This window comes from Rhodnius prolixus, unplaced genomic scaffold, assembly GCF_049639745.1.
Source record: "Rhodnius prolixus isolate KJV_2025 unplaced genomic scaffold, Rpr scaffold_37, whole genome shotgun sequence".
Classification (NCBI taxonomy): Eukaryota; Metazoa; Arthropoda; class Insecta; order Hemiptera; family Reduviidae; genus Rhodnius; species Rhodnius prolixus.
Genome location: NW_027411587.1, coordinates 299,315 through 315,691, shown reverse-complemented (window position 1 = coordinate 315,691; position 16,377 = coordinate 299,315). Strand labels below are relative to the sequence as shown.

At 31.1% G+C, this 16,377-nt stretch overlaps 1 protein-coding gene across 4 annotated transcripts in view; it reads right to left on the bottom strand.

The window, feature by feature from the left end:
- Window positions 1-16,377, bottom strand: part of LOC141448456 (uncharacterized) — a 227,652-nt gene that overhangs the window by 71,996 nt on the left and 139,279 nt on the right. For 2 of the 4 annotated variants that reach the window (XM_074116818.1, XM_074116827.1), the window contains exons 1-4: window positions 9,602-9,827; window positions 9,131-9,334; window positions 9,006-9,066; window positions 7,828-8,020 (exon numbers count right to left, since the gene is read on the bottom strand). The exons of the other annotated variants lie outside the window; for them this stretch is intronic. The gene's annotated coding sequence lies outside the window, so the exon portion shown is untranslated. Of the gene's footprint in view, window positions 1-7,827; window positions 8,021-9,005; window positions 9,067-9,130; window positions 9,335-9,601; window positions 9,828-16,377 lie in introns of those variants that run through there. 4 annotated transcript variants of the gene reach the window in all.

Genomic DNA, 16,377 nt, shown 5'->3' with positions numbered 1-16,377 from the left:
CCTTTTTTACTTGAACGTGTGTTTAGTTTGTAAGGGATGAAAAAAGAAAAAAAGAGAGAGAACCTTATGGCCAATGTTTGTCGGCTCTTGTATGTAAAAAAGGTCAAGTAAGGTCATTTCTCCTTGAAGGGTTTACCCGCCACCGCCATTTCCAACCTTCAATGAAAACCCTTCAAACAACCCCTTTTTCTATTGTACTATACAAGTGCAAACAATACAAACTGTTATCACAAGAGAGCTTTTTATTTAGAAAAAAAAAAATAACTGAAAGCTTTTGTGTTATAGATTATTTAATTCTTCATTAGCGCACTTGAATTTATTGGCCTATTAGAAATAGTTTTTTTTAATTGCTAAAACAATCTATCTGTAGATCTCTTCTATTCATTTGATAGATGAATATTAAACACCTCGAGCACAAGAGATTTAGATCTATGATTCTTTTTGGAACCACTAGATTTTCATAATACATTTATTTTTAATACTTTTTTTGTTTCTGTATCGAACCTATGTTCGAGATGGCTTAGGTGTTAGTTAAACAAAATAAAATTTAAAACCAAAAGAGGAGTGTTAGAATGAAATGAAACTGCAAGATAAGGACCTTTTGGAGGAGGGAATAGAGTAACAAATAAAAAAGCAATTATGGTACAATAATTCCTCGCTGGCCGATTGGAGGTTCTGCACATGGAGGTTAGGGAAGCATTCAGTTTATGTGACGATAAAGAATTTATAGATTTATTGTATGTAATGTGTGCTGTAAATGTCAGATGCCAGCCAGTGAGTTCACCAGGACTGCTAGAGCATTCTCCAGGAAATACAGAAAGCGTATTAGAGAATTTTTTTTTTATTCGCAACCACTCTCTGCTGCCATTATTGCTAAAGCCCCCCCCCCCCCAATACGACAATTTACTTCTACAGAGTACAACCTGGCTCGGCACAGATTTATGTAAAGAGTTCGGCCCCTTTGGAACGCCCGTATGTTGGGAATATATATATATATAGCCTTTACAATTTTTTATTTATTAATTTTTTACTTTGTAATTGATATTTGTTCTTGATTTTAAATTTGATTTATAATAACTGCAAAATCTTATGCCCCGTTTCACGCTGTATTTTTCCGCAAGATATCTAATAAATTTTCAATTATTTTCTTATTAAGAAGGAGTCAACATTGTTTCTGATTTATCGCACAAAATGCTTCGAAAATTAAATATTTTGGGGACTAACGCACACCACTAATATTCTCTTTGTTTTAAGAGTTTATCTAATACTAAAATTCAAATTTAATTTTATATGATCGAATGTTGATTTATATATATTATATTTTTACGGGGATTCACTTATATTTTTAGAACCAAATTCTCTTGCACATATCAGCTCACTACCAAGATTCATTATTTTGAGAGGATAGTGACGATTTTGCCACTATTTGGGAAGAGAGTTTTTGGTTAAATGTGTCGCTAAAATTCCGTGGTTTAATGGAAATATCCCATTCAAAAGTACCACTTTACTCAAGAATCTTCCATTTTTCCCTCATTTTATCGATAGTGGTTCCCATAATTTTTTTTGTTTTACCTATATTCATTACAAGATTTGTTTGCCTTAATTTTAGGGGCACAGGATAAAAAAACACCGTTTCCTTCGCGATAAGGCAGAGGATTCAGGGGTATGTAAAAAATGGTTACCTAACTTCTTTTATATTTAAGTAATATATGCCGAAAACTGCATTTATTACAGACAGTTTTCATTTAAAATCAACGAAGATGACATTTAATTTAGATCCAAGACTTTAAATGAGAAAATTCTGCTATGAAATTGGTTTGGTTGGAAGATCCGAAGTACTACAGCATTCCTACTCACTCTAAATAACCATTCCTGTATTAAGCGCAATATACACGAATGAATATTGGAATTTTGAAAAAAAAATTGTCAAATACAAAATGTGAATGAAGAAAATTGCATGAATACTTCACAGAGACTCTTCTAGATGGGCAATCTGTTAACTAGTGACAGTAATTTAAGAAACTGTTAACAGCGAGAGTTGGTGGGGGTCTATAAGGAAGTGGGCGGGAGCGAAGTGATGTTGCCAGTAGATTCATATCTAAATGTCTAATTACTCCCATGGGAAAAGCTCCGTCTAATTGAGAAAGTTCCCCCTTGCGTTCTGCAAAAGCTCGCTCCCTGCAGCAACAGCAGCAGCATCAACACTCATGTGTACTCCAGTAGGCAGTAAATATTGACTTTTCTCGGCGTTCCTTCGTCTCACTTTTAGCTACTCCCCTCTTCTCGCCAATAACTGTTCAAATTAACTACGTTGTCTCATTTTTCTCATCAATTCTCCGTTATTACTCTCTTAGCTGCAACTTCTTTCATTAAGGGCTTAACTTACAACAAATTTATCATACTCAATGGTCGCTTGATTATTGTTTATAAGCCATTTAACAAAAAAAAGAAGAAATTAAACAATCAACGTATGCACGCACATAAGGAAAAGTCCCTCAACTTCTCAAGATCTTTTCTCTTCATAATTACCTGCAGTAGATGAGCTAAAATTGAACTGCAGAAAATAATAATTTTAAGAAGATAGCCCAGCAGTCCCGTGAACGAAGTTTATCAATAAAGAAATAACGCTAAACTATATCATTTTAGGAATAATACTTATAGCTGCCATAAAACTGGGAAGGATGTCCTAGCAGAAGAGACCGAGGTAGTGTTGGCTATAGGATATTGAGGTAAATTTACTGTAGAAGGGAGTTAAACAGTGGAGAAAGGAAGCTACGGATAGTCGGGAGCCTGTGCTAAAGAAGTTCAAGGCCTAGTTTTGTGTTTATCTGATAAATTGTAACCTATTCACTACACAAGAATAGTTACTTAGGCCTATGAACTTGAGTACCTCCTATATTAGTTAATAAGCTTAGCGATAGCTCACAGGGAGTGTACTGGATTTAGTACGCAGTGGTGCCGGGATGAAGTTGATGAAACTTTGATGTTTCACATCTTCCATTCTTAGGAAGAGTTTGCTATTACTTCGCACTAATGAAAACACTAAGCAGAGACTGAGATTGAACTGAGAAGCCTCTGAGCGACAATGGGCTCAGAAGTTGATGGGCCCTAAAAGTAAAAAATAATAATAAAATGGCTTACGAGAAGAGGTTACCTCAGTGGTAGCGACGTAGCCCAAACCTGGGTTTATCATCTTACATTTTATCTTCACAGATTCTCTCGGACCGTTAATCCAAAAGTATTGAGAAATATAAAATATGATCTCCAACAGAGAACTGAGAATGTTATATTATCATCAAATGCACAAGATTAGGATGGAATTTTAATTACTTTGAGTTTAGAAGAGGATAGTTTCGCTAAACCATTAACGAGAAACAGTTTGTGCATTAAATTAAAGGCAATGTCACTTTTTACATTCTCTCCAAACTAACATAATTCAAATTAATGCATTTTTCCAGGTCATACTACAAAGAAATCGGAAACACTAGTCATGAAATCGAATCTAATACCTTAACGATCCACCATTTTAAAAATAAAATTGTACGGCCCTTTTTCGTGTGTCATCACCTCAAAGCTGGTGGCGACAAGACGTTTCAGAAGGGTGAAAGAAGTTTTTTTTGCCAAGGTAGTTCTTGTCTGAGCAGAACATAAGAATACTTCTGTAATGAGTAGATAGATAATTTGACCTAATTAGTCTCTCTCCCCTTTATTGTTCCCACACCTGCAACTGAAGTCTCCGATACAAGTCAGGAATGATCAGCTTCATCCTTGTACCTAAGCTCAATGGTTGATGGTTAGTCATAAAATTCAGATTAAGGGCACTGTTCTGATAAAGCTATAAGTTTTTCACGGACATCTCTCTGACTTCTGGTAGTGCTCTCCTGATGCGCATTGTGATTTAAGGATACACCATTATTATAACAAGTCTCAAATCTAAGTTTGTGAGGCAGTCGAGGAAACACTCAATTCCCAACAAAGAGTTTGAAGTTGAAGGAAGTAAATTTAGGATCCATTGTTGGTACGTGTAGATGCTTGGACACAGTTTCCGTTGAGGCTTAGAGCTGTACTCCTTCATTAGATAAATAATAAAGAAAAAAAGGCATAACCAAATAATATTAGTGTTTTCATCAATAATATCTGGTTGTTAATATAGGGGGAAAAATCAATGTAAGCAACCTAAAAAAAAAAAAAAAAATTAAACCGTCAAAATGGTAGACAAGACTTATCAATTCCAATCTACTTGTCCAGTAGTTTAATTGAAAATGGAAATTTATTGGTTCATGCGAGGATGCCCAGAAACATTACTACAGAACTGTATTGTTAGGGAGGGAAACTTTACTTCCATTTGGCACCATGCCAACACTAATTCCATCTCTATCGCTTACACACCAACTTTAGTACATTATATTAACTGAATTAATCGCTGATAACAAATCCTGATTTCATATTCGTATGCTTGCATTAGAGGATACACAAGTGTTGGTATGTATTAACTCAATTTTATATCTTAGACTTGCTGAATGTAGTATAGATTGTGTAATCAGCAAGTGCGAATCAGTAACAAAAGAGAAGTCAAAATTTCTAAACCAAATTGATTGATCTACCTCTGATTGTGAATGAAAGTCCAAAACCGGTTAGGGATACAATGCGCATGCCTGTTACATGCAATAAAATCAACGGAAAATTTAAAATTGTTAAATTCTTGCAGTACCTAGATAGTAAAAATTGCAAATAACCGTAAACTCCATCCTTGCTCAGGCTTAGAAACGTACAGAGAGTGAGCTACGTAGCACTTACGTAGATAAGTGAAAATTGTAGGAGCCATTTTCGATAAGCTTCAAGACTTGTGAAAGTGAAAAATTCAATTAGTAAAGTGGTACTTTTCAAATATTCATAAAATTCGAAATTTCAACCTCAGATTAAGCTTCATTATTATAACCTCATGTTATACATATATACTACGACGGTACTTTGAAGGAAAGCTACCCTCTACCGTCCACCACAAGTGCCCTCAATCAAATTCTCCTGGAAAAGTGTTTCAACATGAATAAAATGTAGCCTAGTTTTTAAGGAAAATCATTGGATTTGAGAAAATTTTAAAAAATAGTAAAATCCATTCATTTAAAAGTGGAACACCTAGTTAAAGGATTATCACTAAGTTATATTCTATCTCCCGGTAGAACCAAATTATGAAAATGCATTCAATCAAGTGTTTTATGCAGGGCTGCACTTAACAATAGTTCAGGTAATTAATGATTAAATATTATTTCTATAATTCCCAGCTCTCTAAACTCAATATTTCTGCAGAGTTGTCTGGCTAATTGTGTAACCGCAGGCTATTGAACGATCATTTATTTATTCCTCATATTTTGTTTTGTAACGATTTCTTTTGAAAGAGATAAATCATTACCTCTGCTAAATGACGAAGCCTTTCCTATCTTTCACAATGCCACGAGAGTCGGAGAGGTTGGATGGAAATTTCATAAAGTCAAACAGTGTTAGCTAGAGGTTCGTTCCTGTTCTCCATTTAATGGCCTATCGTAAAAATTCAGTCCACTTAGCGTTGTTATGGAAGCTGTTTTTAAGAAGAAGGCAACATCTAGAGAGAGAGAGACATCTTTCTACTGAAGAACAGAAAATTTCATCTTCTCCTCAACTCCCCCTACTCCACTCTGATCTACCATGGCGGTTATTAGATTTCTTGTCTGCATTGCCATATTTGGTACCTGAGGCAATCGTCTTTATTGGTTTTGTCGTTTTTTTCCTCCCTCACTACCCGAATAAACGTGTAGCTATGTACGGTGAATCTGTCTAATATTGATTATTCGAAAAAGAATTAGCACTGTATAAACGTTCGACTATCCAAATTGAACTGGTTTTCTCATAAAAAGTGTTAAACACACCATAATTAAATAATTTCTACCTTGAGTAAATGTTTGAATTAAACGTGATTGTATTACGAATATAAGGTGCAAGCTCACGTGTAACGTAAATGGGATCCCTATTCCCTAAAATTCCAATAATTTGAAATGCTATTAACCACTGTTTTCTTTATTTGGAATTCCAGTAATACTCTTAAAATTTCTAGAGTAACTGCAGGTGCAATTTAACAAGTGAAAAGCTGAACCACGAACATACATGAGAACTGGCAAAAATCAATTTCCCTACAAAAGAAAAACTATTAGACCAATTTTCAAGAAGATCGAAAGGCTTAAGTATAAATTAATAATGTTGCACCGAAGGATTTTGGCCAAATTTTTTAAGCATGAAACGATAACAATTTCCAATATCACGTATGAATATTCTGCGATTTTATGTTCTTCAGATATACTACTTACATACATACATAATATATGTGTTTATCACAAGCATTCATATAGAGAAGAAGTGACAACATTAACAAAAGATTTGCAAAAAACAAAAATAGAGAGGTAGGAGAAATAAAAATAAAAAAACTATTAAAATTGAAAGGAAATAATAAATTAGCAAAGATAAAATTCTTTTATAAAATTTTTGTCAATAAATGGTGGTTTGATGTTAAAATTTTATTGCTTGAGAAAAATTGAGTGCATTGAGAAAATAATTAAGCCTTTTATATAAACAAAACTCGAGTCGTCCAATTGACTCAACACGAATTTGACAAAACCGCCCCCCAAAAAAACACAGTACTGGCAGTACTTTGTGTTTATAAAATGCTGAGAGCTAAATTTAAAACTTCCTCCACATCGAACATATAAGCTAGAACAAAGAGAAAGCCTCCAACAATGATGCAAACGGGAAGCTTTAGTTAACTGCGGAACTCTAATAAAATCCTTTTCCATCTTTTTCCAGTCGGTTTATTAGAGATTAATTTTGCCCACAAACATTCTCAGAATTTTTTTTTTTTTAGTAGAAAATCAGATTAAAATAATACTCTTTAACGAACTTCGTTGTGATCCAACTTTAAATCCACTCATTACTTTAATAGAAAACATTTCACTGTCAAACGGATTTAGAATTAACGATGTTTATACATTAAAAAAACAATACTTTTTAAAAAAACAACGTTAAATAAAAGAACATATATATCAAACTTATTTAAACTGATAATGTACCAATTTATAAAAACAATTTAGAAGATTCAAACGGTTGCTCTTCTTCAACATTTATTTCTCTTGACAGAAGCCTTGGAGAAGTAAAAAAAGGAGAAAGTGGAATAAATTTTATGAATACATTATTTTGTTACCATTGAAAATAATTTGAAAAATATAAGAATCCAGAAGATGAGATTCCTTCTACAACAAAAGGTCTAGTTTGAGTAAAGGGCGAATAATGATATTATGTGACAAATTATGTATTTGCTCTGAGATATCAAAGGATAGTCATTAATTTCTTCAATTTAGTATAAATTATTTAAGGGTAAGAATTTAAACGGCTTTATAAAGCCCCAGATTCATAGAGTAAAGGAAACTCGCCTACCAAAAGTTTGACTTTAACAAAAAGGGACTTCCCTTTTTGCAGTTTGGAATAACTGATTAATAAATAAGAAGTAAAAATGCAAATACTCCCGAAAAGGTCTAAAAAATATCTGACATGTATTCTAGCAAAAGCTGAAAGATAGATGTCACACTATAAGCACAGAAAAAGTAATTGTGCTCATATCTTTTTGCATGAAAATTCAGACTATACAAGATCTTAGAATATTGTTTGATCTAATATTCCTATAATTTAGGATATTAAGCTTTAGATTCATCAGAGATTTTTGGAAATTAGAATAACGATTAATCCATTTACCACTTAGTAGAATTAAAAAAAAAAAAAAAAAATTGAATGAAATAGAGTACATACAAAAAAGACGATACTGCCTCTTGTGTTGAAAGAATATTAATCCTGAATTTCCATAGCACGAAAACCGAATAATCTCGAAAAACGGTTTTCTTTAAAATAATCATTTTATTTAATAGAAACCATTTTATTTCACAAGAAATTATAATCCGCCTAATCGAGAGATTCACTTCACTTGAACAGTGACGTCACACCACTGAAACAAAGACTAATACTTAAATGACAAAAAATATTTTTTCAAATAAAAATTATTAAGTTATATTTCAAGAATTAAATAAAAGACATTTTTTTTAGCCGACATTTAATTATAATAATAATTCAGATCAAAAATTCTTATGGACTCATTTTCAGGCATCAAATAAAAAATGCTTCTAATATTATTATTTTAATAAATAATAAAAACAAAATAAAATAATAATTTCTAAACTCCAAATTATGGCTAATTCATTTTTTTTAAGCTAAAAGATATAGCAAGTCCCTATACTGGAGTCCAGTCTTCCGTGAGTTCTAGTGAAATGATTATATGGAAGTATTTTTAGCAGATAAATTATAAAGGTAAATTAAAGATATTAGCAAAAATTTACATCACAACTTGTTAAGTGGGTTTTAAACACCAAAACTATATAAAATTTAAAACTTTTGAAGACCCATTACAATGAAAAAAAGTTCATTAAAATTATGACTAACAGGATTAATTTTCAAAGATGGCGAATGAAATGGAATTATTTTAAGATTAACTCGTTTTTATGAATTCAAATTCATGTAATACATTTTAAAATACGTTATTTCCAGAATACTTTGAAATATTTCTTTGCTATTAAATGGATTTTATTGTATTAATTGAATTTTAAAAGATAAAACAATTTCACTACTATGGTCGATGCTAAAAATTTCTAATATAGAGCATGCAGATAGAATTACTTTTTTTAAAAAAAGAACTTAATTTTAAATTATATCATCTTACAACTCAAGTCATTTCTAATAAAAGACAGCATTTATTTTGAGTTGAATTAAATTAAAAGAAGTTTAAAATGCTGATATTCTCACTGGATTTTTTTTTAATTTGTCATTTTTAACAATGATTAGTTTTCGTTAACTGAAATTAATTTCTAGTTTTTTGAAATTAATTTGGTTTAACTGAAAATTATTTCTCAAAAATTAATGGAACTTTTACAACATACCTGGGGTATGAAGATTATAAGTATTCGCATATCTCTCGTTTAATCCGTTGCTTTTAACCATCTAAAAACATTGAATTATTTGTATGTGACAAATTTTAATAGTCAAAATTTCAATTATTACATACCTTATCTTTGAATAACTTTCCGAAAATTCCTTTAACCATATATGTTGCAATTCTGTTAGTTATTTGTTCTTCTTCAACCTTTTTCTAGTTCACATCAATATAGTTTGTTAATAAGATTTAAAGTTAACTATTTACTGTTAACAGGTGTATCAGTGTGCAGTTTTGTGTGTGGAACTATGCAGTGAATCTCCAAACTTCAACTAGCTGAGCACAAACATTAAGGTATGTTAAAATTGTATTATCTTATTTCTAAGTTAACATTCTTTTAATGCTTTAAGCGAATTATATTGTCATGCTTTTGTAAAACTTTTAATGTTAAACTGTTATTTGCTAAATTTAGCTGAAGTAGTTTAGCTATTATGTTGCATTTAAAATGTAACAAAAGCGAAAAGTAATGAGATATTGCAGCAAAGAAATATGCTAATGCTTAATTTCAGATAGTATAAAGATTGTATGCATGCAAAACATAACCTTAATGCGGTTTAAACGTGGTGATTTCTGCGTTTTTCCTCATATTTTTTTTAATGATAAGCCCTTAAGATAATGCAAGCATATTCTTAACTTTCTTTAGCAGAATATACAATCACTATTGCAAACTGAAAATATTAATAAATCTATTTTATTTTTTTCCTTTCTTATACAATTAACCTCACAGGACACTTTCTATGTTATCACATGTTGAGTTCAGAACCAGACAGGACAAGAGTTTATTTCCCCACTCTTTCATTTTGAATACGAGGAAAACTTAATTATAAAACGAAACAACTGACTTATTTACTGTCTGGGCAGGGCTCTCTAGCGACTTGGTTTATAAACTCTTTAGCCTAGATGTTCCTAAAATATTTTGTTTGTAACGTATTCAGGAATTTCTTGTTAACAACCTCCATACAACTGTTCCACCAACAGCTATAATTCCCAAATTTTTTTAAAAATTGATTCTTAACTAAGTATTAGTTGCCATAAATATGAGATATAAAAAGGACTGTTAAGGGCACATTAATAGTACCTTCAGCATAAAAACACCTTTTCATCATTAAATAGTTCTTTTGAATAATATCCCAATTCCATTAATCGTTACTTTCCGTATATAATTTCTTGTGAGAATCATCGTTGTTGTGACTAATATTCACCTTTTAGTTTATACCAAAAAAAATTGTCGGTCTGCTGCTAGACTGGCAGTGAACCAGTACCTTTTTCAAGTTTAGATTTATCCTTATATTCACACATACAAGTTTGATAAAGCTAGCTTTAGTAATCAGCTTTTTAAAGCTCTTTGAAACTAAACTTTTTTAAATTTGTATTTTGTATTTTCAGCATGAATGTGTTTTTCGGGAGGACGGTTATGAAATGAAAACGCTTTTAAAAGCGTTTTAAACAAAAGCGATTGTTATAATAAAAATAGTCCAAACCAAGAAAATTATCTATTTCATCTAATGTCACTCTCACATGACTTACAAGTAAACCAGTTTTATTAAATCTTGGACTTTATAGTTAACTTTTCTTCACATTATATAGTATGACACTCATAAGACATTTTTCTCTTTTTATCTGTGTCGTAAATTACATTATATTTAATCCGTGTAATCTGTATTTTTTGGCGGAGGATTGATAGTCCTGAATTAAGGGTTCGTATCCTCAAAACCATCCCTCTTTGCTGCTTCAGAATTTCCTCCACCATGCTTTCTGTGTACCCCTATTTCTTTCCTAAGGGATTTTTGAAGGATCCCAAATCTAAACTTATTTTGGAATTATTAAATTCACTAATATCTTTATAATTAAACGGAATGCTGAAACAAAAAATTGAGATCTTTTAATTCTACAAATGTTTGTGTGATCACCAAATCTTTATGGCTGATGACCACTATAATAAAATTTCAACTGTTAAGATTAATTAGTAAAGCAAAATGATTCGCTTAGATACCGAGAGTTAAATGGGTAATTTGTTACCTATACATTAATTGACTTTATACATTCCTCGAGAAATGAGAAATATTTTTACACTCGATTTTTCATATCAATAATGTAGATTTTACACGCTGATCTGTATCAATGAAATGATACTGAGTGATTTTTTTTTATTTTAAGTTATCGTCACTAAGTTAGTACTTTTTTTAACAAACTTAATGAAACTTTGGATGATCAGTCAAACCTTAGTTTCTTTTTTATTTTTACTGACGTTGGAGACGGTGCATATATTCCAGTTCGATCGCTGCTTTCATTAGGATGCTGTTCTACCGAAAATAAATTATAAGAAAAGCCAATCCGATACAACTCAACCATAATTGATTCAGAGCTTTTCTGGTGTAATTTTTGTAAAATAAAAGTTGTAAAACTTTAAATTCAAGTAGAGTGACATTTTGGGTAGACTCAACTTGCAGTATTTTTTGAGCAATTCACATAATTGACTAGCTTTATTAAAATAGAATAAATGACTAGCATTTCCACAGAATAAAGTGTTTCTCTTTGTTTCGTTTTGTGTCAAGTTAAATAGAAAATATTGATATCATTTTGGAGAAAAATTTGGCCAGGACTGGTAATTAAATTCGTAAAATGGTACTGTTAGCATTGATAAAACTTTTTATTGTTAGAATATTTTCTTTCCCACAAATATTGCCTAGAACACATTTTTATGTCTGTGTCCATTTCTCTGAAGCCTTACCCCCGAATAGCTTCTGTAACCTTGCTCTCCTCCATCTAGTTCTGAATATTTTATTTGTTTATTTTAAGGAAGTGGAACCTTTGTGTGTTTCATTTTGATGGCTTCATCCCCAAGGTTCCAATTTTGTATAACTTGGGCTTCCTACCTGTCTTCTCCAATAGTTAACAATATTTTCCAATATATATATATATATATATTTTTTTTGTGAGAGTCCAAGTTTATGCGCCCCATGCTTTCAATAATGGTATTAGATATTGTAGATGTTTTCTTAGCATTTTGCTCTTTTTCTTTGTGTAATCATTGTGACCATTTTTCTTTTCAAATGTGTTTACCTTCGACTTCGTATGTCAGATATTTGAAATTGTGGGTCCGTCCAGCTCATTATATGAGCTAGTCTTTGGAGTTAGATGCTTCTATTAGCCGTGATCTAACGCTTCTATTCCACATTCAAGTTTCCTAGTACTCTATTTATAGAAATTCAGTACGCAATTTCAAAATTATGAACTAATTACCTCATCATTTATGAATGTGAAACTCTAATGCTAGAAGTTGCACAAAAAATAAGTCGGTCATGAGTGTATTATGGTAGTTGTATGCTTTAAATCGATCACTTGAAGTTTCTTTTAAGTTATTCGTTTCATTTTTGTAGCCATTAAAACAAACACATTACTTTTTTGTTATTGAGGCTCGTGATCGGACAAAAATAATTCTGGTATTTATTTTTTCTGTTTCTTTAGCAGTTAGATATCACTAAATCTAAACTATGTCCTTCATTTTTTTATTATTAATTGGCAAAAACAAAGTATTGCCAAATTGAATCTAGCAATTTGTATTATTAACTTAATAATATTAAACTAACCATTGTTCCAATTAATAAAAATTTAACTGATCTCTTCCTAAAATGTTTTATATCATTTAGTTGAAATTGGTCGCTGGACCAAATTAAATATATTATTTAGTAAATCAAAGACAGTTAAATTTATTCACACGGATAGTTCGTTAGCTGATGAAAATTTAAACAAATAAAATTTATGTCCTATTTTGTAACATCTAATAATAGAATGCCAACAATAAATTAGATAATTTAAAAAAATTTAGATTGAATCTAATGGGAGATTAATTTGCTAGTTTATATGTTAATTTTTGTTTTGTACGGAACATTTAAAGTAAGAGCACAATTACAATTTTTTCAGCACTTTGTTAATAGAGCCCTTCCATTTATTGCTGAATATCCTCCTAGAGGAGGGTTCATGAAAGTCAGCCACATTTAGTTCACCTCTTTAGTCCTTTTTTCATCTTTTTTTCTAGTCGTCGCTGTTAGTTAATAGATTACAATTCGTTTTCACTTTAGCACTATTATTGTATTAACTTTGGTTATAGATAACTTATTTTCATCGCCTATACTTTTCCAAATTAATATTATTTTGCTGATTAATTTTAGTTAAATTGAATTTCTTTCGCTTTCAAGAGATGATTTTTTTCTAATTTTCTACAAGTGCAGCTGCATTTAAGTTAAGCCAAGATATGTATCAAACAGTGTCTCGTGTTTTCTGTCTCTGCTGCATTTCTCATGGTTTCTTTTCTTATCTTATGGTTTGCCTGTTCATGGATATTTCGACCACCCAGTGACTTAATAACTTCTTCAAAGTTTTTTTTGTATTCATCATTTACAATTTGTGTCATGAAGTGATACATTAATAATGTGACACTGGATTATACGCTTCAGCTTAGTTTGCTGTATAGGACTCTTATTAATTAATTTTTGTTCAATTAATATTAGATCCTTTGTTCAATTAAATAAACTTTAACTCACCAAACAAAAGTTTGATGCGTCGTTAAATTGTGCATGATATATCATGAAAATACTCGAAAACTGAAGCAATACAAACAATGCCAAATATATATATTGAAAGATATTTTTTACTTATGAAGAAATAGAGAGATACATAATATTTGGAGCTATGTTATAATATAATACAGACATAGTGATGACACACTAGTATATTATCTATGTACATATGTATATTCTCATTTTATAACATAGCTCCAAATATTACGTATCTCATTATGTACTTATCATGATAAGTACAAGATAGAATTTAAAATTAATTTGATTTAATGAAATATATTTTGTTCGTTACCAAACTTATTCAGCAGCCTGAAGGATCTCAGTACTGAGAATGTAAACGAGCATTTGTTTTCTTTAAAATTGTACAAAACATTTGCCGCGAACACTCGTACTACTTTCAAGGTTGAAATTCACTAATTTTGTTCAAATCCGAATATTCGAGACATTTTTTAAGTTCTTCCCAACATTGTATAGTATAGTTGCAACGGGTATAAAAGAAGTATACTGAAAAGTGGAGACATTATTTTCGAGAAAGTGTACAATCAATTGAATAACGATGTACTTTAAAGGGTTACTTATTCAGGCTTTTCTGATTAGTTGATTTCCTTAATTTTGGAAGTTAATACCACATTGGGTTCTTATTATTATGAGGTGCAATCAATGTACAAGTTTGGTACGTTAGAGGCAAGCCATACTATTCCTCTCTCCCAGAAGTGCCTTTAATCAAATTCTTTTGGAATAACGGTTAAAATAAACCATTAAAAGATGAGAGAATAAAGGGTGAGAAGGAGAAAATTGAGAGAGGACATTTTAAAGTTAAAAACCACTTTTTCAAACTCAGTGGATCCCAAAACGGATATCATTTCTGTTGAAAAAACCAAAATCCAAATTCTGCACGATTGCAATAACTTTTCCCGTACTAATAGTGTAAGAGAAAGTTAAAATTTGTCCAGTTTTTGGTGGAAATTTGAAATTTAATTGACAATAACAATTCCGAACTGTTTTTTTTAGTCCAATATCTAATAATTAGGCCACATTTTAGCAATTGATCAATAAGTTTTCTGTGGTCTGAGCTACTTAACAATTTAAGATGTTTACAAAGGGCGGTATTATCAAATTGCTGTTTAGAGATGTACATTTGAAAGGCTACTAATCTTAAAAACTGATTTTGAATAATTTGAATTGCATAACTAAATTGCTGAAAATTAGATGAACAATGTCAGGGCAACAGATTTAAACAATTATTTTTAGAATATTATAAATCATGCTTTTAATCTTTTGCATCATTACTTAGACACCAATTGTCCCAACCACAAATAATCTATAGATTATTTCGTTGGTCTAAAAACATGCGATTTTTGTTTTTTTCTTTTTGTTAAGCAGCTTTCTATCTTTAAATAACGTCTAATCCACAGACATACATTATAAATATCACGTAATTAACAGTTCTATTCTCTGTAAAACGATTTATATTATAGTTCTGGTAAACCAATTAACGCTGACATTCCGCATTACAGTGAGGGCGAACGGAAAAGCAATTACAGCTAATTAGGGGGGATTGTGAAAATGAATTTACGGTGAGATATTGTTAATTTGTTGTTCATGATTTGACAGTAAGATTAGTTTTTTAAATTTTAATCCCTACTTTTCTATTCGCCATTTTTTTTAATTAATTATTTATTGGATTAAGTGATATAACGCGCTCAGTATGGGAATAATGACGCACTTTAAAAGTTGTACTACACTCCGACAACACTTCACCCATCTATTGACTCTTTTCGTCAGAGAGGATGCCTTTTAAGACGTCTAGAAGTATTAATTGGGGGTGTACTTGAAGAAAAGTGTTTTAGTAGTGCATTAGAATGATATTTACTATTTTCTGTGAGGTAAACCAAGGTTGAATTTTTCTGTAACAGTTATAAGCAACTTGTATGACGAAAGGAAGGTTTAAGTCTGTGTGTATGAAAGGTTTGATTGGTGGCATAGTAAAGGAGCATTAACTATGGTACTAAAAATTTTAAACTGCAAGAACTGGATTGAATCCAAGTTTGAGCGTTTGATTGAACCCAACATAAATAAGTTTTCTGTTGTCAAAGGAAAGTTTTGATGTGTTGCCAAGTAGTGTTTTAAGTTGACAAAAACTTAAAGTAACTTTAAATTTAGTTCTGTTCACTTAAGTCATGGGTTCCAAGTGAGTTTTTTTGCCAAAGTTTAAGTCCAAGATAGTGGACAGGTAAAGGGATTACGTTAATACAAACCGGAGAAATAGCGAAGGTTACATGCTGGAATTTCCGTCCAGGTTTTTAAGTGTACTAAACACTAATTAATAAGTAAAATGTGCAAGTATATAAATACATTTATAAAATATGAATTTGGAAGTTCCCACAGAAGACAAGATTCTGTTTAATACTTAGTAGAACATTAGTAAGTAATACTAAAGCATGCGTGAGAGATATTTAGAGGGCTTATGTGCGAAAAAAGAGGTCATGAAATATTTAATATTACCCAGGGGGAATGCTGGACCAGAGAACCCAGTGCTAGACCCAGTATCCTCTTGCCTGTAGGAGCTATCTAGTTGGGAGAAATGGTAGCTTTACCTTTTTTTTTCAACTCTACTGTTACAGTTTCATTTTTTCCCTTTGAAATGTGAAATAAATTATTCGCAAATAATACAGCTACTTATCAATTTGGAAAATCTATTTTTGCTAAATAAATATTTTTTAAACATACATAGATTAG